The sequence below is a fragment of the Mus musculus genome, chromosome 8 (genome assembly GCF_000001635.26).
Source record: "Mus musculus strain C57BL/6J chromosome 8, GRCm38.p6 C57BL/6J".
Classification (NCBI taxonomy): Eukaryota; Metazoa; Chordata; class Mammalia; order Rodentia; family Muridae; genus Mus; species Mus musculus.
In genome coordinates, this window is record NC_000074.6 from 34,043,445 (window position 1) to 34,065,154 (window position 21,710).

Genomic DNA, 21,710 nt, shown 5'->3' on the forward strand with positions numbered 1-21,710 from the left:
TGTCCCACTAGAACTCTACAAGTACCTCAGTTGAAAGAATATGACTAATTAAAAAGTAAACTAAAAGTAAAATAACACGAGATGCACACATCCCAGTGCAGTAATATAAGATGAAAATCCATGACAACATAACTCCTGTGTACATTATTAACCCTTGGTGATGGTGACAAGTGAGAGTTAGGCTGGGTGGTGGTGGTGGTGGTGGTGGTGGCTGAGCATGCTTTTAGTGTCGGCACTTGGGAGGTAGAGGCAGGCAGATTCCTGAGTTCAAGGCCAGCCTGGTCTACAGATGGAGTTCCAGAATTGCCAGGGCTACATAGAAAACAAAACAAACAAAGACAAATGAGATAGATCTATCTACCTACCTATCTATCCATCTATCCACCTGCCTGTCCATCCATTTATCCATCTATCTACCTACCTATCTATCCACCTCCCTCCCTCCCTATCTGTGTATGTGTATGCATGTGTGCCAGAGCACATATGTGGCAGTCAGAAGACAACTTACAGGAATCACTTCTCTCCTTGTACTATAAAAAATTTCTAGGCAATATCTCAAATGGCCCATAATTTTAGCTGTTCTCTAGTATTCTCTCCCTTACTTGGTAAAAATGCATGCTTTTGTTTGTTTGTTTGTTTGTTTGTTTGTTTTAGACAAGGTTTCCCTGTGTAGCCTAGGCTATCCTGGGACTCACTTTGTAGACCAAGCTGAACCTGGACTCACAGAGATCTGTCTACCTCTGTCTCGTGAGTGCTAGGATTAAAGGTATGAGCCACCACCACATAATCTTCTTAATGTGTTTCTAGATTCAATTTGTTGAGAATTTTTTTTGCATACACTTCTTTTTCGTGTGTCTTTATCTGGTTTTGGTATCAGAATATATGGGCTTAATTGGATGAATTTGGTAGTGTTCCTTCACTGTCTACTTCATGGGACAAATTCAGAAGAGCTGATATGAGGTCACCCTTGACCGTCTGATAGAATTAAGCAATGATTCCATATTGTCCTAAGTTTTTATCTGAGGAACAATTTTTATTGTAGTTTTGATTGCATTGCTTTAGGTCATTTCTATTTTCAGGGTTGAATTTTAATGACTGGTACATTCTTATATGAAACTTTCTGTTTCTTCCCAAATTATCCAGCTTTCCAGAGTAGACAATATCAGTAATTTCTAATGAGGTTCTGTATTTTATTGGAGTCAGTTGTAATGACAGCCTTTTGATGTCTAATTTTGTTAATTGGTGATTTCTCCTTTCTGTTTTGATGAATTGATTAAAGGTTTGTCAATATTATTAATTTTTTAAATAGTCAACTCTTTGATTTTTGTGTATTATTTTTAATCTATATTTCCTTAATCTCTTCCCTAATCTTTATTAATTTTTTTGCCATTTATTATGTTTGGGATTCCTGCTTATTAGTTTTCAATAGCCTTGAAATTATTAGGCTATCATTAGGTTATTAATTTAATGTAGGTCAGATTTTTCTTTTCTTTTGACACAGGGTCTGTGCTGGTTTGTATATGCTTGGCCCAGGGAGTTGCACTATTAGGGGGTGTGGCCTTGGAGTAGGTGTGGCTTTGTTAGAGGAAGTATATTACTGTGAGCTGGGCCTTGAGACTCCCCTCCTAGCCACATGGGAGACAGTCACCTCCTGTCTGTCTGCCTTTGGATCAAGATGTAGAACTTTCAGCTCCTCCAGCCCATCTGCCTGGATGCTGTCATGCTCCTGCCTTGATAATAATGGACTGAACCTATGAACCTGTAAGCCAGCCCCAGTTACATGTCATCCTTTATAAGAGTTGCTTTGTTCATGGTATCTCTTCACAGCAATGGAAATCCTAACTAAGACAGGGTCTTTGTAGCTTTGACTGGCCTGGAGTGCCCTATGCAGAGCCGGCTGATCTTGAACTCCTAAAGGTCTGCCTGCCTCTGCCTCAGAGTGCTGGGATTATAGACATGGGCCACCATCACCTGGCTAGTACTGTGGGTATGGATAACTATAAGCTTTGCTTTTGGGTTGTGATGGTTTGTATATGCTAGGCCCAGGGAGTGGCACTATTAAAAGGTGTCACCTATTGGAGTATGTGTCACTGTGGGCATGGGCTTTAAGAGCCTCATTTTAGCTGCCTAGAAGTCAGTCTTCAGCTAGCAGCCTTCAGATGAAGATGTAGAACTCTCAGCTCCTCCTGCACCATGCCTGCCTGGATGAAGCATTGCTCCTGCCTTGATGATAATGGACTAAACCTCTGGACCTGTAAGCCAGCCCCAATTAAATGTTGTCCTTATAAGAGCTGCCTTGGTCATGGTGTCTGCCCACAGCAGTAAAACCCTAAGGCATGGGTCTACCTTGGCTGCATTCCAGAGATTCTGGCAGGCTGTGTTGTCATTATCAATTGTCTCTAAGATTTTACAGTTTCCTGTATGGTTTCTTGGATGACTCTTTCTTTACTCAGAAACATAGTGTTTAGTCTCTGAGTATGTTTGTGGTTTCTGTCAAATCTCTTGCTGTTGTCTTCTACTTTTATTCTGTTATGGTCTGACAGGACACAAAAATTATCTTCTATTCTTTGGTATTTGTAGAGACTTGATTCATGTACTCTGATATGATTAATTTTGGAGAAGGTTCCATGTGCTCCTCAGAAAAGTGTGTATTCCCTATCTGTTGGGTGGAATACTTTGTATATATCTGTGAAGTCCCATTCATTAGTAATATATTTTATCTCTGAAGTTTCTTGATTTTAGTTTTGAGTACCTAACAAAATATGAGAGCAGAGATTTGACACTCCCCCACCATTACTGTATCAGTACCTACGTGGTCTTTCATTTCTTTCTGTTGCTTTAATGAAATTAGGGACTCCACTATCTGTACATAAACATTTACAATCGTTATATCTTTTTTTTTTTTTTTTTTTTTTTTTTTTTTTTTTTGGTTTTTCGAGACAGGGTTTCTCTGTGCAGCCCTGGCTGTCCTGGAACTCACTCTGTAGACCAGGTTGGCCTCGAACTCAGAAATCAGCCTGCCTCTGCCTCCCGAGTGCTGGGATTAAAGGCGTGCGCCACCATGCCCAGCTTTCGTTATATCTTTTTAACAAATTATTCCTTTTATTAATATGTAGCCTTCCTTTGGATTTCTTCTCGTTGCTTTTGATTTGAAGTTTAGATAGATATAAGGATAGCCACATCTGTTTGTTCAAATTCTCCATTTGCTTTGAGGTTGGTTTGCCATTCTTTGATATTAAGTCTTTAGGTATTTTTGCTGGCTATGTGTTTCTTGAAGATAGTATAGAGTCAGTTCTTGGGTTTTGATCCATTTTATTATTACTCTGTATCTTTTTAGGCCATTTACATTCAATGCTATTTGTATAAAGGGGTTTGCCATTTTCTATCTGTTAGGTGATTTTTCTGGCTGGATTATTGGTATTTCTTTTCTTGCGTTGGTTTTGAGGGTTTGCTGGGTTGCTGTGGTGAACACAGCTGTTTCTAGCTTGTGTAGTCTTCACCGAGCGTGTGCGTCATGTATTTACATGAAGGAAGCCGTCTTTCCTCTTCCTTCCTGTAAAGTGTTCTGCTTAGAACTTTCTGGAGGGCTAGCTTAGTTGCCAGCAATTATCTTACTTTATGTTTGTCCTGAAATTCCTTTATTTCTCTATGAATTTTGAAAGGTAGTCTTTCATGGTATAGCAACTATCAGCTTCATAGTTATTTACTTTTTGGAGTTTAAAATATTGCATTCTGTTTTTCCCTGGCGTTTGTGGTTGTTGAAGAACAGTCTGGGTTAATTCGGATATTTCTGCCTTTCTGTGTGAATTTCTCATGCTGCTTTCTGTATTATTTCTTTACTCTTTTTTTGACATCCTGACTGTAATGTGTCACAGAGGGTTTCTCCTGTTTACCTCTTGTGTTCAGATGCCTACTTCTTTCTGTAAACTTTTTAAAAAGTATATTCTTTTAAAGATTTTTATTTATTTTTATGTATATGAGTACACTGTAGCTGTCTTCAGACACACCAGAAAAGGGCACTGGATCCCATTACAGATGGCTGTGACCCACCATGTGGTTGCTGGGATTTGAACTCAGGACCTCTGGAAGAGCAGTCAGTGCTCTTAACCACTGAGCCATCTCTCCAGCCACTCTTTCGGTAAACTTTTTTGGTTTTTTCGAGACAGGGTTTCTCTGTGTAGCCCTGGCTGTCCTGGAACTCACTTTGTAGACCAGGCTGGCCTTGAACTCAGAAATCTGCCTGCCTCTGCCTCCTGAGTGCTGGATTAAAGGCGTGCACCACCACGCCCGGCTCCCTCTGTAAATTTTTAACTATCTATCTGTTTCATCTTATTTGTCTTATGGTCCTTCTTTTCCACCATAAATTCCTGGAAACTCTATTCATGTTTCTTAACTTTCCCCTTAAATGTGTTTGTTTGTTTGTTTGTTATGTATTATTGTCTTGACTTTCTCCTCTGGCTTCTGTAGGACCAAAGTGCTAGATAACCAAACTTCTGGTTCTGACAGGACCAGAGAGGACAGGGAGACCAGGACTCTGAACGCTGTGGCACCAGACAATTCCTTGCAACAAGGACTGCAACCCAGTGCCCTCAGAGGTCAGTGCAGGCCCCAGCCTTTGGCTCCAGTGTGCCCAGGGTCCGCTGAGAGACCGGAGCTTTGCTTTCAGTCGTATCTGAGGTCACTGTAGATTCAGGACTAGTGTTCTAGCTTCTGAGGTTCCGGTGGCAACTTCAGGCCCTGGAATCTCTATTGCTATGATTTCAGAGGTCACTGTGGGCCCATGGCTCTAAGCACAACTTCTAGACAGCAGACAGGCTTCAGCTGGTTTGAGGTTTGATATTCTGATTCCAGAAGGTTCACAGAATCCAAGGAGTGACAAAGGCTTTGACTCCACCTGGTGCTTCCTGCCCTTGGTCCTGTGGCTCATGGCAGGAAGTCATTCAGTAATTAACACTAAGTCATCCCTTCCCACAGCTGAACTTTCTCCTAATTAAAATGTATGACTGCTAGAGAAAGCTTTAAAAGTGTAGTGTGTATGCATGGTGTGTGTGTGTATAGCATGTGTAGTGTGTGTGTGTGCACAGTGTGTGTGTAGTGTGTATGTCTGTGTATGTGTAGTATGTATAGTGTGTTGTGGTGTGTAGTGTGTTGTAGTGTGTATTGTGTTGTAGTGTGTGTTGTGTCTATAGTATGTGCGGTGTATGGGTTGTATGTTTGTGTGTGTGTTGTTTGTGTAAATGTGTTTGTGTGTCTCTGTATGTAGTATGTGTTGTGTGTGTAGTGTGTTTATGTGTGTGCAGTGTGTATGTGTGTATATTATGTGTATATTGTGTGTATGTGTGCATAGTATTTGTTGTGTGTGTATGTGTCTCTGTGTGTAGTATGTTGTATGTGTGTGTTGTGTGTATGTGTGGTATGTGTCTGTATGTGTAGTGTGTGTTGTGTGTGTTGTGTGTGTGTAGTGTGTGTCTGTATAGTGTATGTGGTGTGTGTGTGTGCGGTATGTACCCCTGGAGGTCAGAAGAGGAAGTGAGAGTCCCTGTAGCTGAGGATACAGGGAACACCATGTGGTGGTTGGGAAATGAACTCAGGTGGGTCCTCTGCAAGAGCAGCAAATGCTCTTCATAGCTGAGCCATCTCCCCAGCTTCAGGATACTAGATTTAAAACCACATACCTGGCTATGGTTTGCATGTGTCCAAAATTCAGGTGTTGCAGTGTGTGATAGTAATTAGAAGTAAGTGAGGTCTTAAAAATTCTCAACCCCTCTCTCACTCCACCCTGTGTATATAAAACTTTAAGGAGTTGATTCTGTCCTTGTACCTTTTTCTGAGTCCCAGGGTTGAAGCTCAGGGATGGAGCCACCAGCTGCCTCTAGTGACCATCTCCAGCCCCCTGGAGGTAAGGTCTTCAAGCTGCATTAGGCCACAGGGGTCCTACCTTGGGACTGTTGAGAATAAAAACTAGTGCTCCCCACATGTCAAGCAAGTGCTCCACCATGGAACTGGATCTTCAGCCAGTAAGACTTTTTTTTCTTTTTTTAAAGAATGAGTCTAAAGCTGGGCATGGTGGCACACGCCTTTAATCCCAGCACTTGGGAGGCAGAGGCAGGTGAATTTCTGAGTTCGAGGCCAGCCTGGTCTACAAAGTGAGTTCCAGGACAGCCAGGGCTATACAGAGAAACCCTGTCTCGAAAAACAAAACAAAGCAAAAGAATAAGTCTAGTATTTATTTATTTATTCATGTATATTAGTACTCTATTTACATGTATGCCTGCATGACAGAAATGGGATCCAGATCCCATTATAGATGGTTGTGAGCCATTATGTGATTGCTGGGAATTGAACTCAGGACCTTTGGAAGGGCAGACAGTGCTTCAGCGCTCTTGACCACTAAGCAATTTCTCCAGCACTGCCCCCATTCGCTTTTAAGTAAATAAAATCATTTCATGAAGCCTTAACTTAGAACTTTACTCCCTTCATCCTGCCATGTGGACACATCACTGACCCCCCTGGGGCTGCATCCCTCACCACATAGCCTGACCTGATAAAGCCTTCACCTTAGACTTCCAGCCCTGGAAAGTTCTTTGTATGTTTACCAGTGTGTGGTATCCTGCTCTGGAAGCACTCCCTGAGCTATGAGTGCTGGCATGGCTGGTGTTCTACTCCTATTGCACAGTGCTCATGTTACAGCGTGGGTAGTGGGCATGGTTGGAGAGCTCCGACTTAGTCAACGCCTCTGCCCACCAATACAGTCAAAATCTGAACGGACTATTGAGAAGTCAGGTGAGGTGGTGGAACCTGGTTGCAGAAAACGGGTCACAAAAGCCAAGTCCTCAGGCTGGAGAGATGGCTCAGTGGTTAAGAACACTGAGTACTCTTCCAGAGGACCCTGGTTCAATTCCCAGCACCCACGTGGTGAAAGAAGTAAAACGTAAAAACAAAATTTTAGGCCTTTAGGCCCAGGCTTGAGAATGTGGCCTCTGTGGCCCAGTGCTCCGAGGTGTGCTGGTCATAAAACAGATAGCGACATTCCGACACCCACCCGCTTCCTGTGTTCAATTCAAAGAATGGCACCCTGACCATTACTGGAACCTGCAATGCAAATGTGCTATTGTTAGGGGCTCTTAGATTGTTAGGGGCTCTTAGAAACTGTCTTGAGAGATAACCTGACACTTGTGACTTTGCACTTCCTTGTGACTCTTAACTGGTATCTTTGGTATCTTCCAACAACGCCCTCCCCACTTCCTTGAGTTGTGGTTTCTTCCTTTAAATACCCCCTTATCCAGCTACTCGGGGCACCACGGTCCTCTACCCCTGCGTGGTGTATGATCGTGGGCCCGAGAGCGCTCTTGAATAAAAATCCTCTTGCAGTTTGCAGCAAGACCGTTTCTTGTGGGTGATTTTGGGATGTCGCCTCTCCTGAGTCAGAACGTTGAGGGTCTTTCAGTGGCAGCTCACAACTGTCTGTAACTCCAGTTTCAGGAGATCTGATGCCCTCACACAGACATACATGTGTGCAGGCAAAAAACACTAACGCACATAAATAAAAATAACTCATTTTTTAAAGGGTGAGTCCTCCGGAACTGTGTTTTGCCTTTATCCCCTTCCTGTGGTCTCTGTCTGCCGCGGTGTTTGTCACAGCCTTGATAGACTGGACCCTCTGAGAGGAACAAGACACATTTCCCCTCCCCTAAGCTGCAGAGGCAGCTTTGTGGTGACAGTGATGACGACGAGTGACTGACCAAGGTCAGGTTGACACAGAGATGACTGGAGAAGCCTTGGGAATTAAGATGTCCGCAGGTGATCAAAATCAGAGCCCTTAAAACTGAACCGTCTCTGGGTATGACGTCACCAACACTCTGGAGGCAAGCTTTCCACTCACCTGGACTTGGCTTTCCAGTCAAGTTAATGACTGAGCAGCGCAGTTACCGAGACCTCCTATGGGGCGAGCCTCTGAGGCTTTGTCTGACTCTCTGCCTTGCCATCTGCTTTCCAGAAAAGCTCCCGTCTGTCATGACTTCTCTCAGTCTTTCCATTCAGTGCTTGGGACGCTAGCTGCTCACCCACTGCTTCAGCAGCCCCGGCTTCCTCTGACTGAACTGCTCTCAGAACCACGTCGATTTACAGCTAAGCAAAGTTTAGGATGCATTGATAGACTTAGACAACGAAAATCCTAGAATAGGGCCTTGCCAATAATACAGAAATCCCACAGGGATAGGGTGAGAATCTCTTAATAACAGAAACAGCATGAGGCAGAAAGCAAAAGGCGGGAGGAGACAGCCGCCCCCCTGCTGCTGCGTGCTCCTGTCCTCCCTGCTGCTGCTCTCCGTCCTCCCCCCACCCCTACCGCCCGCCCCTCCGTCCTCCAAGCCGGGGGGGGGGGGGGACGACTTTGCTTCACCCGAACAGCAGGCACGATTTTCTGTCTCTGAAATTGTACTAGGCGCCACACTCACTTTGGCCCATTCACCTTCTTCTCTAGAGTGCTGTTACAATAGTGAGGAGGGTGGGGACACCATAGATCCAAAGGAATTTTATATGCTAGTTTTACCAAAAAAAAATTTTAATAGCTTTTTAACAACCAGAGATGATTTTCCTCATAAATTTAGGATTAAATAAAAGTTACATGAAACTTTCCGAAAACTATATAGCACCATTTAAACAAAAGCAATATCAGAAATGAGTCTTTTCTTGGCATTAGATGATAGGCCAAGAGCATAGAACTTTCCACAACCCCAAGTGGTTTATGCACAGTGGGGAACAGTCTGATGGGAAATGGAGCCTGACCATGTTGTTACAAATAGTAATACATATTTTAAATAAGTACATATAAATATTTAGCATTGCTATATACCTTATATATTACATTAAATATATATTAATTTATATGTACCATATATTAATATATTGACTACATTATATTTATAGGGTATATATCTTATAAATATATATAAATAAAAGATATTAATATAGGTTTGAGCCCTCTGTTAGGCAATTACTTATCACTATGATAAAATACTTGAAGAAATCAACTTACAGGTGGAAAAAAATGTGTATACTCTGGCTTCTGAGTCAAGAGGTTTCAGGCTGTATTCCTTTGGATTCATTGTTTCTGAGCCTGTAGGGAGGTAGAACACTGTGGTGGGGGTGTAGGGGAGAGAGGGGGAGAGAGAGTAGGAGGGAGGAAGGGAGGGTAGGAGGAAGATGGAAGGAGAGAGGGGGAAGGGAGAAAGAGGGAGGAAGAGGGAGAAAGAGGGAGGAATGGAGAGAGGGAAGGAAGGAGGGAGGGAGAGAGAGAGAGAGAGACAGAGAGAGAGAGAGAGAGAGAGAGAGAGAGAGATCCCCTAGTGAATTACAGAGGCAATGCTGGAGAATGAAATGAAGTCGTGACGGCTCGGAGGTATGGCCGAGATGGGAGAGTACAGCCAGAGGCATCTGGAAGAGTCCAGAGCAGGGAGAGAGTAGCAGTGGACTAAACTAGGCCATGAGAAGAAAGAATAGGGAAAGCGACAGACAAAAAGAAGAGAGAGAGGCCAGTAAGGGGACCAAGAGCAAGCCAAGAGCTGAGCAGAGGGCTAAGAGAGAGAGAACCAAGACAGCAAGACAGTGCATGGCCTTTCTTTCTTTCCTTCTTTCTTCTTTCTTTTTCTTTCTTTCTTTCTTCCTTCTTCTTTCTCTTTCTTTCCTTCTTTCTTTTTTCCTATCCTTCCTTCCTTTTTTCATTTATTTATTTGTTTGTTTGTTTGTTTGTTTGTTTGTTTATTTGAGACAGGGTCTCATGCTGCCAGGCTAGCCTTGAACTTACTATATGGCTGAGAGTGGCTTTGAGTTCCTCATTCTCCTGCCTTAGCCTTCCAAATACTGACCCAGGCGTTACATTACTCATATTAGGAACAAACTGGCCAAAAGCTCTAGTTTTGTGGGCTGGCTTTTTTCATTTTACGCAAATCTTGAGCCAGGTTCAAGAGTGTCTCTTTTTTCTGCGGGTCCTTAGTGACATTGGAGCCAGGGGCTCTGAGCTAGAAGGGCCGACATGGATTCCAGTGGGAGAGGAGGCATGACTTCTGTGGCTCCACACTCTCTCTATGGCCGCCTCACCTGTGTCCTGAACACTGAACATGTGAGGATCTGCGTTGAAATATTACAACAAACAAACGCACAAACAACCAAAAGCCACAGAATAAAAAAAAAAAAAAAAAGAAAGAAAGAAAGAAAAGAAGAGAAAAGAAAAGAAGAGAAAGAAAAAGGAATAGAAATATTGTTAGACAATAGCATTTCAAGTGGAAGGTCAAAGCCTCAATGGAAAATTCCTTCATCCCTCAATTAATCTGAAATTATAGTAACTGTAATAGCACACAAATGGGCTCTTTCTTCATGTCTCCAGCAACGTGGAGATGTAACATTGTTCTTTTCCCACAGTCCCAATCCTTTGAACGCCAGCTTGAGTAAAAACCTCTCTCACACAGACTCAAGCCCACATTCCTGTAATTTTAGCTTGGTGTGATGCGGAATGTCATTCGCATATACAAACACTCCTGTGGATGTACAGAAGTCCCTGCATGTGGCGGGGCTGTGTTTATGCAGATCATGAGCATGATAGGGTGAGCGTCTAATTAGGGTATCCATGGGAACGCAGACAAGTTCAGGCACCGCTAAAAGCACAGGATGTGAGACCACCCAGGGTCGGTTTACACAAGAGTCTGAGGCACACGAATGGGTGAGACAGAGGGCGGTGTGGTAAGACAGAATGGACTGTCCTGGAAAGAAGACCATCTGCTTTGTAAGAACAGAGACATCCATCACCTCCCTCTTGCCCTAGACAGGCAGCTCTGAGAGAGGAAGCGGCTATGTGCACAGGTGGGAGATCTGGAAATACAGTTTAGGCGGCAAGTACCTAATTCTCCCACCACAGATAGGGGTGTGATGTGACCCACAAGTTCTTAGGTTCCTTCTTCTGTGATCAGGAAGACAGAACTAGGAAGACGGTTAAATGCTTAAAGTCTGTGGGGACCAAGTTAAAGAGCACAGGAAACTCGGATGGGGCTTCTTCTCCCCTTCTCTGTGGGGCTGTCTATTAAAAGCAGGGGAGGCCCAGGAGTGGACTAAGAACAACACTTGTCATTGTGACGTGGTCCCGCCCACTTCTCCAAGGCACTTCCCCTGTGGCTTACTTTGCTATCTGGCTCATGACCATGGCAAATGCTTCTCATCCAAGAATAAGGCTGCTTGCTCGCGCCTTCTAGAATGTCCTGTGACTCAGCTCAAATGCAGAGGCGTCCATCCACTGAAGTTTCTGCGTGGCCACCTGACTTAGGTGAGTCCCTCTTCGCAGGCAGAGCGCTTCGCTGAACCCTAAGTCACGTGCTTCTCTGCACAGATTCTCCCCTTCCTCAGGATTCTTAACTCACCCGGAAAAGAAACGCAGCATGTAACAGTGATACTAATGAATGAATAAATGCAATTAATTAATAATTGCAAGTATTGGTTTGCAAATACTTGTTGACGGGCCTCCTCTGTGGGCTATGATCCTTGGGAACCAAAGGATTCTCTATCTTTCCATTGACTAATCCAACAAATGTTTCTGAGTACCCTGGGTTAGGCAACAGAGTTGCCACAAGGACAGAAACACTGTAACATCAATCCTTGGGGAATCTGCAGCTAAACAGTAACAGTGAATTCTCACATGATATTCATGTGAGGGCTAAATACTGGAGTCAGAGTCAGAAAGCACTGTGGGACTGTGGGTGAGAATGCTAATGAGTAGAGCCAACATGGAAACTAGTACTGAGGGGTCCTCAAAAGACAAAAACTGATGATTATATGACCCATAACTGAATTATAAAACCAACCTGGGTGCTTGTGGCATATCCACACAATGAGGTTTCATTCAGTTGTAAAGAATTAAGTTGAAAAATTAGGGAGCTGGAGAGATAGCTAGGCAGTTAAGAACACTTGCTTCTTTTTCAGAGATCCTGGGTTTGATTCTCAGCACCCATGTGGTAATTCCCAAGTGTCTCTAATCCCACGGTTCCAGAGGATCTGATGGCCTCTTCTGACCTCTGAAGGCAACAAGCATGCATGTAGTGTGTGTCTGAGACACACACAGAATTACGCATGCACATATACAGTCACACATATACATATGCATATACAGTCACATGGTCTCTCCCTCCCTCCCTCTGTCTGTCTGTCTGTCTGTCTGTCTGTCTGTCTGTCTCTCTCGCGCTCTCTCTCTCACACACACACACACACACACACTGAGTTCAAGGCTTAGTTTGCATGTGCCTAACATATGATCACTAACACTTGCCATATTTGCCCAGTACAAGTAAAACATATAGACGCTTTGCTTCTAAACTACACATACCACATGTCAGCTACCGGACGGAAAGTGTCTGCCCTTCTGATGCAGCCTCTTGCCAGGAACTGTACCACATTCTTCGGCGCTAAGGCACAGTCTGGAAGGAATCTGAAACTTGTGCCAGCTTCCTGGAACTCAGTCTCCCCCCTCTGTGTCAGCTGGCTGGTCTATCTGTCTGTCCAGTTTCTCCAGGGACAAAGTCCATGCTACCTGCAAGAGGGCAAGTCAAATCAGGAACCAGACTGGCTCCTGGAGCTTCCCACTGTTGACAGCCTGCCCGGGTGGGTGCCCAGGAGACTTTGTGCAGCCTTTACTGCCTGAGACACCGAGGAAGTGCTTGTTGGAACTGCTCCGAGAAACTGGGGAAATGAAGGATGTTATAATATCCATTTATGAATCAGCGCTCACGGCGTGAACTTTGTCATGTTTCCTGTGATGTCTGTAACTTTGAAAGAACAAGAAAAGCTAATGGTCCTAACTAAACACACTTCTTACCTTCTGTATCTTTTAATGGATATTAAGTCACCACTTGAAATGTGTTGTTTTTGGAAAGACCTAACCAAAGGAAAAAAAAATAATAACCTTTCTTTTTTGCTGGAAGATCATTTTCATTTTGTAGGGAATTTTGTCGGCATTGTTAAGACCGGACTATTCTCAGATGTCTAGACATGGCACGCATGGGGTGTGTACTTCATCCTGAGTTTTCAGTTAATTTTTCTTTCTCTCCCACCCTCCACTGTACCTGCCATCAGCAGCATCTAAACCATCTATAGGTGACCTTCTTAGAAACAAAACCTGGCAATTGCTATGGTCTCCAATAAATTCCCTTTGGAACAGGTGACTTTTAATTGTAGGAAAAAATAATTAAAATCCTGAAATCATTGCTGAAAGAAAAAGTAACAAGAGTTTAAAAGACAGTGATGTGGGGGTGTGACATTATGGATTAAAAAAAAACACTGGGGAAAAATTAACAAAGCTAATAATAAATAATTAAACAAATATAAGGTTAGTAGACTGAAATGTATTAGACATTTCTTTTTTTGGGGGGGTTGGTTTTTTTTTGGGGGGGGAGAGGGTTTCTCTGTATAGCCCTGGCTATCCTGGAACTCACTTTGTAATCCAGGCTGGCCTCGAACTCAGAAATCCACCTGCCTCTGCCTCTGCTGGGATTAAAGGCGTGCACCACCACGCCCAGCGTATTAGACAATTCTGAATTAAAAATCTACAAACTACTTAAAAGCATAAATCAATTGCTTTCAGTCTTTTATTATCAAGGTCACAAAGTTTCACCTATTTGTGTAACCAAAACATCTGTCTCCATGAGTTCTTTGTTCTTCAAACAACAACGTGATCCACGTCCATCCTGTTGAAGCTTCACTCCCTAGCTATTTATTGGCTTTGGCTTTCCCCAGGGTTCCTGGCCTCATCATTGGCCTTTCTTCTTCCCCTTTTCCCCTTCCCCTTCCCCTTCCCCTTCCCCTTCCCCTTCTTCTTCCCCTTCTTCTTCTTCTTCTTCTTCTTCTTCTTCTTCTTCTTCTTCTTCTTCTTCTTCTTCTTCTTCTTCTTCTTCTTCAATATAGGTTTTTATTTTTGTCTCAATCTTTTACATACATAAAATTATTTTTTAAAGATTTATTTATTTATTTAATGTATGTGAGTACACTGTAGCTGTACAAATGGTTGTGAGCCTTCATGTGGTTGTTGGGAATTGAATCTTTAGGACCTCTGCTCACTCCAGTCAACCCCACTTGTCCCGCTCCCTCAGATTTATTTATTATTACACATAAGTACACTGTAGCTGACTTCAGATGCACCAGAAGAGGGCATGAGATCTCATTACGTACAGGTGGTTGTGAGCCACCATGTGGTTGCTGGGATTTGAACTCAGGACCTTCAGAAGAGCAGTCAGTAGTCTTACCTGCTGAGCCATCTCAGCCAGCTCATCGTTGGCCTTCTTGACCACAGTTCATTCATCCTGAAAGACCCACAAAGTGAGGACTCCCCCACGTTCTGACTCAGGAGAGGTGACACCCCAAATCACTCACAAGAAATGGCCTTGATGCAAACCACAAGAGGACTTTTTATTCCAGGCACACTCTGGGGCCCACAGTCATACACCACGCAGGGGTAGAGGACCGTGGACGCCGAATAGCTGGGAAAGGGGTTATTTAAAGGAAAAAAAAAAAACCACACAACCCAAGGGGGTAGGGAGGACGTTATTGGAAAATGCAGAAAATACCAGTGAAAAATCACAAGGGGTTACTAAAAATCACAAGGAGAAACTCCCTGCTTCTCAAGATTGTACTCAGGATTTTAATCTAACTTTTGTGGTCGGCTAGTTCCTGGAACAGGGTCACTGAACCGGCTAACCTACATTCTTGGTGCTAGGGGGTCTGAATTTTTCCTGGTCTTTCAATCCAACAAAACATTGGTTGAGAGCCTGCTGTGCTTCAAACAAGCTACAAGGCAATGTGGACTCAGACCAGGAAGAGCTCATCATAGATGGGAAACAACGAGCAGGCCCAATATGACCTATCTGTCTCATCTCTAGTGCATGTCAAGAGCAACAACAGCAACAAGAAGTAAAGCCTAAGCTGGACGGTGGTGGTGCACGCCTTTAATCCCAGCAGAGGCAGAGGCAGGTGGATTTCTGAGTTCGAGGCCAGCCTGGTCTACAGAGTGAGTTCCAGGACAGCTAGGACTACGCAGAGAAACCCTGTCTCAAAAAACAAAACAAAACAAAACAAAACAAAACAAAACAAAAACAAACCAACCAACCAAACAAACAAAAAAGTAAAGCCCTTTGTGCTTCCCATCAAAATCAAAATATGGAAAACTGGAAAGATGGTTTAGTGGTTAAGAGCATTTACTGGGGACCTGGGTTCTCTTCCCAGTACCACCCCCACTTGGACAGAAAACTCATTGTAACTCCAGCTTCAGGGTTTCCAGTGCCCCTTTCTAGCCTCTGTGGGTACCTGCAGGCACATGGTACACATGAACTCATTTAGGCCCTCACACAAATACACGTAAATAAAACAAATCTTTTAAAAAGAAAACAGTAGGTTGGAATTCTCTCTAGAGTTTCATCTCTTTTCTTATATCAGGCCTTTTCAGGAGGAGGTTGTAAAAGACAGAAAACAAACAAACAAAATAACCCAGAATTTTGTGGGAGGGGTCAGGGAAGAAGAAGACTAGAATATCCATTACCTTGTTGCTCTGGATCTTGGGGAAATTCTTTGAGCTCTTGGAACTTAAATATATCTCAATCATAAAAAGGGGTGACCATAGCAATTATGGGTTGTCTTAGGTAGGGTTTTTTGTTTTGTTTTGTTTTTTGATGAACAGACACCATAACCAAGGCAACTCTTATAAGGGCAACTTTTAATTGGGGCTGGCTTACCAGTCCATTATCATGGTGGGAACATGGTAGCATCCAGGCAGTCATGGTGCAGGCAGAGCTGAGAGATCAACATCTTCATCTGAAGGCTTCGAGTGGAAGACTGCTCCCAGGCAGCTAGAACCAGGGAATTAAAGCCCACACCCAAAAGACCACATCTACTCCAACAAGGCCACACCCACTCCAACAAGACCACAACCCCCAACAGTGCCACTCCCTGGGCCAAGCATTTACAAACTATCACATGGGTCAATACAAGTGGTAATGTGTTCTGTTGCACCTGGCTCCCAGTAAATCAGTCTACTGATATTGATATCCATGCCCCTGGGTAGTCTCCTCTCACACAGTCCCTCCCCACCTCCGACTCAGATGGGCTAGTGAGGCATAGCTGTGGCACAGTGGAGGTTTGGTCAATACTTGCACGTTGGAGCTGACCCTCTTGCAATCCAGGTGTCATATACAGATGTTGGACTGCACTGTTGAAAGTGAGTGTTCCAGGCTTCACCTATCTCACAAGTCTTGAACATTTCAGTTTCAGGCTGTGTTTGTTTGCTAGCTACTTTGTGTCTCAGTCAGTTTTCTGTTTCTATCACCAAATACTCAAGGCTGTGTTGCTTATAGGCAAAAGAGGTTTCTTTAGTCTCATGGATGCTGGGAAATTCAAAGCTATGTCTGGCCAGAGCCTTGTGTTCCTTCCTGCGGAAGCTGGAAGGATGAGTGGGCCCACAATGCAGAGAGGAAAGGGGATGAACTCTCACCATGCCTGAGTCATTTCCCAAGACAGACATCACCAGAGTTATGATCCAGACACTTGCACTAGACCCTCCTCTCAACATTATTGATGAGGAATTGAGATTCACATGGACATTTGGTGGACACTCTTCCTAAGATACTTATAGAAACTCTATTTTTTGAAGGGTCAACTGTGGCTTTCTTTTTTCTTTTTTAAAAAAGAAGTCACATTTCTGTATTGCCTGTCAAATGGAGACTGATTAATATTGTGTACCATTGACTATTTGAAAGTCTCTAAGGAGTACAAACAAACAAACAAAACAGGTGAGGCCTGAAGGTTTAGCTCTGAGATGACTGCGTGGTTAATTATAAATGGTATTCCTAAGACGTTGGAGACAGATACTAAGGAGCCTGGAGAAGCCCAAGGGTCACTGCTGAAAGTGCCAAGGCAACAATGAAGGCCAAGCATTGAAGATGGTAGATACATTCACAGGATTGTGAAACTAGGAATAGAATACACCTATGGGGCAATGTGGTAATAGTCTTCCCTCCATATGTCAGCTGCTTAATTAATTGATACAAAAGGACTTGGCACACTGTGGGTGGAACCATCCCTTAGCAAGCAGACCTGGACTGTATAAGAAAAGTAACTGAGCAAGCCTGAGAAGGCAAGCAAACAATACTTCACGAGATCTTATCTCTGCCTCTACAGTGCTGGGATGAGTCGTGGGTTGCCATGATCGGCCCTCAAGCCTTTCATATCCGAAATGTGCTTCTGCAAGGGAATTCTGACTCCTGAACTCATTGCGTAGGAAGAATCTGCTCTGAAGAGCAAATCCTCTATAGTGTGAGGCAGTGTGGGAGGAGCCAAGCCCTCATGGTTTTCCTGGCCCTTTACTTCATGACCTGAACTATAAAAAGAGACACTCTGGGCTGGTGAGATGGCTCAGTTGGTAAGAGCACCCGACTGCTCTTCCAAAGGTCCGGAGTTCAAATCCCAGCAACCACATGGTGGCTCACAACCATCTGTAACGAGACCTGACGCCCTCTTCTGGAGTGTCTGAAGACAGCTACAGTGTACTTACATATAATAAATAAATAAATCTTAAAAAAAAAAAAAAAAGAAACACTCTGCTGCATGGGACCTTAAGGATGGGTCTCTTTCCGACCTTCTCTGTGTCACCTGGCAACTTTAAGCCTGCTGTCAAGGCATCTGGGAGCCTGGGTGCTCCTTGTCTGTGAGGATCACACTTCTACCTCTGATGAGGAGTCGATGTCTGCAGTGCAAATATGTTTAGAGGCAGGCCAGGGAAAATTGAAGAAATGAACTTTACATCCTATCACCCTTCCAGTGGCTCCCATCTGTTTGTTTGTTTGTTTGTTTGTTTTTTCAAGACAGGGTTTCTCTGTTGTCCTGGCTGTCCTGGAACTCACTCTGTAGACCAGTCTAGTCTCAAACTCAGAAATCCGCCTGCCTCTGCCTCCCAAAAGCTGGGATTAAAGACACGCACCACCACTGCCTGGCTCCTCCCTCTCATTCTTACTCCCAGTGATACACCCCGGGGGGCCTAGACCTCTGATGTGACAGGGCTCTTGGTTTTGCGAAGTTCAAGAGTTCAAGTCGCTTACCTGGAGCCTTGCTTGGTCTTGCATTTGCTTGGCTCAATCTTTCCTCTGTGTTCTCAGAGAATCCTATTGTGTCTGCCTATGCTTTTGAGACAAGGTCTAAAGGTACAGCCTCGGCTATCCATTGCCTTCAAACAGACCATCCTCCTGCCTCAGCATCCCGAGTGCTAGAGTTCTAGGCATGTGGCACCATCTCTTAAGTTAAAAATACATATTGTGAACATGTGTCTTTAGATATGTATATTTGTGGATTATGAAGCTGGAAAGGGTATGGTGGGAAAGGAGGAAGATGTCCTAAGGGAAATGGGAAATGAGAACATTGGAAGGAAAACGTGGACCAGGCAGAAGGAAGGGAAGAGGGAGCACGGGGAAGAGGGAGCACTGGAGGGGCAGTGTGTGGGGAGGGGAACAGGGACAAAGGATAATGAGAATGTTCCGGTGAAACCTGTCAACTCAGATTCGAACCTAAAAGTGAATTAAAAGTAAAATAGGATAAATATAGTAATATGTATACTCATCGTTACTCTGTGGGTGGTAGCTTAGTATACGGTGTATTCATGTGTGTAAGTATGTCTGTATGCAAGCTTGAAGAGAGGCCTGAAGTCCAAACCAAGTATCTTCCTCTATCACTTTCTGCCATGTTTTTGTTGTTGTTGTTTTTTGGTTTTTTTGAGACAGGGTTTCTCTGTGTAGCCCTGGCTGTCCTGGAACTCACTTTGTAGACCAGGCTGGCCTCGAACTCAGAAATCCACCTGCCTCTTTCTCCCAAGTGCTGGGATTAAAGGCGTGTGCCACCACCACCCGGCTTTTTTTTTTTTTTTAAAGATTTATTTATTTTATGTATATGAGAACACTGTAGCTGTCTTCAGACATTCCAGATAGTTGTGAGCCACCATGTGGTTGCTGGGAATTAAACTCAGGACCTCTGGAAGAGCAATCGGTGCTCTTAACCGCTGAGCCATCTCTCCAGCCCCTCTGACTTGTTTTTTTGAGGTCTTTTTGATGAAGTCATCAATTAGCTAAACTGACTGGCCAGAAGACTCCAGGGACTTGCCTCTCTCCACCCCACCAGTGCTGGGATTACAGGAGTGTGCCATCACACCATATTTTTTCTTGCTTCCTTCCTACTTCTCATTTTCTTTTTAAAGATTTTATTTATTATATATAAGTACACTGTAGCTGTCTCCAGACACACCAGAAGAGGGCAGCAGATCCCATTACAGATGGTTGTGAGCCACCATGTGGTTGCTGGGATTTGAACTCAGGACCTCTGGAAGAGCAGGCAGTGTTCTTAACCACTGAGCCATCTCTCCAGCCCACTTTTTTTTTCTTTTTTTCTTTTTTTTTTAGAGATTTATTCATTTCTTGTTTTATATGAGTGTTTTGCCTGCATGTATGTATGTAGCCAACGTGCGTGCCTGAGGGTGTCACATCTGGAAGTGGAGTTGCAGTTGGTTGTAAGTCCGCTCTACGTGAGTGCTGGAAGCAAAGTCCCCTGCAAGAGCTGTCTGTACTCGTAACCACCGAGCAGTCTCTCCAGCCCTTCCCACACCTGTTTTTTTGTATAGGGGGATCTGAACCCAGATCCACTGCCTACACAGGAAGCACGTGATCTCCCGAGCCATGATCCTCCCCCGTGGGCTGTTTAAAATTTGTAAATTGTTTTTGGAATGTTCCAATTAACATTTTCAACTTTTTTTCAGGGCATGACCGGCTCTGGGAGCTGAAGCTACAGAGGATGATAAGGAGGACTCTTGAAGTGGAAAATGTGCCTCAGCCTCGGGAAGGAACTGCATCCTGGAACTGGAGACCGGGATGGACTCCAAAGAGGCCTTTCTGGCTCATTCCGGTTCCCTCTGCACACCTGCCTCAGCCTGTGGTCGTTTAAAAAAAACAAAAACTACTCCTGACCAAATTAGCTTTCTAAGCTGCCCGTGGCGGTTCAGGTGAGTAACAGTTCCACTCGCGAATTCCTGAGGGGAATTTGATCTCTCGAGGCTTTCCTGGGCCATCCTCAGCGATGCCAGAAAATTGGGAGCCACTCATCAGAGCCAGACACACAAGCTAACCCTAAAGTGACAGAGAGGCTTGAGACTGGAAAGATGGGGACCAGGGAAGATGGCCGGGTAGTAAACAGATCGCCACACAAGCACGAGGACCTGAATTTGAGTCGCAGCATGGTCCATATGAGAGCAAAGCCAGAATTTGTAACCCTAGTGTCAGGAGAGTATAGCTAGTGGTTCTCGGCCTTCCTAATGCTGCGGCCCTTTCATACAGTTCCTCATGCTGTGGTGACCTCCAACCATAACATTATTACGTCGCTACTTCATAACTGTAATTTGCTATTGCTATGAATTGAAATGTAAATATCTGATATCTGACCCCAGGGAGTCATGACCAGCAGGTTGAAAGGCACTGGTATAGACAGCCGGTTCCTCAAAGTTTACTAATCTGAGAGGTAAGCTCCAGGTTTAGAGGGAGACTAACTCAAAAGGTCGGGAGGAGAACAATAAAGACACTTGATCTCTGGTTTGCAAAAGCACACTCATGGGTGAGTGTACTTGAACAGACAAGGAGAGAGAGAGAGAGAGAGAGAGAGAGAGAGAGAGAGAGAGAGAGAGAGAGAGAGAGAGAGAACACAAACAAGAAAACACACACACACACACACACACACACACACACACACACACACACACACCGAGGGGAAATAGGCCAAAGCGTTTGCCCAGCAAGGCAAAATCTAATTCTCCAGTTTGGAATGTAGATCTGGCATAGTCTTATTTTCTTCCATTTCCTGCTTGCCTCCCTATCCAGACTCACCCTGCATAATGCATGCAGTTGACCCTCCATGGCTACAGGGCTCTGCACAGATTGTTCGCACTCTGGAATGTTCTTCCTCCTTTTCCACCTGACTGGCTTCTAATCATGCTTCAAAGAGTCAACTCAAATGTCACATTCTCATGCACAGAAAGTAATCTCTAGTCCGGGTCTCATTTTACTGGGAATTAATCATCTTAGTTGTCATGGTGAGACTTGTTACCCTTGGAGGGGCGGTAGCAGCATGCATCTTGGGAGTAAAGTGGTGTTCACAGTAAACTTCTGAAGGATATTCTTTTTTTTTTTTTTTTTTTTTTAATTTTTTTTTTAAAGATTTATTTATTTATTATATGTAAGTACACTGTAGTTGTCTTCAGATACACCTGAAGAGGGCATCAGATCTCATTACGGGTGGTTGTGAGCCACCATGTGGTTGCTGGGATTTGAACTTCGGACCTTCGGAAGAGCAGTCGGGTGCCCTTACCCACTGAGCCATCTCACCAGCCCCTGAAGGATATTCTATTCGCCACCAGTTCCTATGAACGACGGTTTCTAAATGGTGACGGTGAAGTTACAATTGGTAGCAGTATCAAAAGATATGAAAGGGGCTGGAGGGATGGCTCAGCGGTTAAGAGCACTGACTGCTCTTCCAGAGGTCCTGAGTTCAAATCCCAGCAACCATATGGTGGCTCACAACCATCTGTAATGGGATCTGGTGCCCTCTTCTGGGGTGTCTGAAGACAGCAACAGTGCACCTTCATATAATAAATAGATAAA

At 44.1% G+C, this 21,710-nt stretch overlaps 2 long non-coding RNA genes across 3 annotated transcripts; one reads left to right on the plus strand and one right to left on the minus strand.

Annotated features, from left to right (window-relative positions):
* The first annotated feature begins 1,727 nt into the window (after positions 1–1,727).
* On the plus strand, positions 1,728–21,127 carry Gm40487. The gene is made up of 3 exons (XR_870314.2): positions 1,728–1,761; positions 19,820–20,062; positions 20,931–21,127. It is a non-coding gene; the product is annotated as a predicted gene, 40487 (long non-coding RNA).
* Gm40486 lies at positions 9,043–12,433 on the minus strand. Of its 2 annotated transcripts, XR_870313.3 has the most exons (4): positions 12,368–12,433; positions 11,172–11,398; positions 10,099–10,128; positions 9,043–9,118 (listed from the first exon to the last, which is right to left on the minus strand). It is a non-coding gene; the product is annotated as a predicted gene, 40486 (long non-coding RNA). The 2 variants fall into 2 exon arrangements; XR_870312.3 differs by lacking the exon at positions 9,043–9,118 and having other exon boundaries at positions 9,860–10,128.
* Positions 21,128–21,710: the final 583 nt, after the last annotated feature.